Here is a 1,317-nt window from a genome sequence, read left to right as displayed (position 1 = left end):
CTTTTCCATTTGTTACACTCTATGATAATTTAATATTATTAAATAATAGTATTAAATCATTTACATAACCAGTGATTTACATTCTATTTAATTTTTATACTAATACATTATTTAAATATAATCTGGTTTCATGTATATTTTTTTTTTGGTAATGATACAAATTTATTTTGTTAATTTTACATTTAATTAATATTTTGCAAGTTTTTTTTAATATTATCTTATAATCACAAGATTTGTATCACAGGTCATTTTTTTTATTATTTACTTTGCTTGTTCTAATAAACTGTGGATAATAATCACTTTTTTATTTGTTATATGATAAATATAGTATTATAATTTATTTTGTAGTTTATTATTATTTACCTCTTGTCTTCTCTATACCTACCTATTATAACCTCATTATATAAAACAAATTGTAATAATAATTCTGATTGAACTATAATATTATATACCATTCAATTAAAGGTAAACAAACATTAAATGTATATCATTTTATCTATATTTAATGGTTGAGTTAAGCTAGAATATAATATATATTAAGGTTCAATTAACATAATATTTATTCAATTATTAATATTTGTAATATTTCAATTTATAAATAATAATTGTATAGATACTGAATAACCCACCAGCCAGATTAATTATGAAAACCATAATGGACGAATTAAAGCAATTAAAGCACAATTTAACTTTTACTTGTAACTTGTGTATAGAGTCAGATGAAAAATAGTTGAATTAAAAATGAGCAACTTATTATTACAAAGGACTTCAGAATAGCTAAACAATTATAATAGCTTGAGAGGAGACAGAAGGAGTTATCCCAAACTTATAGTACTTGTGTGGGTCGTGGACTAGTAATAGCTGCATTGCCGTCCACATTCCCAAGTACGTTCCCAGTTTTAGTTTAACTTACAATACTCCTCGGCAGAATTATATATTCTGTCGACAAACTTTAAAACTTAACTTGACAAGTAAATTAAATATTAAGTATCCTATAAGCCTACTTTAAAAATTAAGAAAAAAATAACAAGAACATTTAGTTAAATTCAATTTTGAAAATAAAGTGTTAAACTCTGAAACTGGTTTTAAAGGTAATATATTTTACGTGCCTATTGTTGATAAAATACATTTTGAACTCAATGTAACGGATAGTAACCGTTTACTCACAACACATAAATATCATTATATATATGAATAGTGAAATTCGGAATAAGCGATTAGGTAAACGACCTTCTTAAACAATTTGGCAATAGTCAAATTGCAATACGCAAACACAACAAAAGGTTAAAGGGTTAATCATATAGTCAAAATAACCGA

The sequence above is a fragment of the Acyrthosiphon pisum genome, chromosome A1 (genome assembly GCF_005508785.2).
Source record: "Acyrthosiphon pisum isolate AL4f chromosome A1, pea_aphid_22Mar2018_4r6ur, whole genome shotgun sequence".
NCBI classification, from domain to species: Eukaryota; Metazoa; Arthropoda; class Insecta; order Hemiptera; family Aphididae; genus Acyrthosiphon; species Acyrthosiphon pisum.
The sequence above is the reverse complement of the archived record's forward strand: the minus strand, read 5'-3'. Positions refer to the sequence as shown.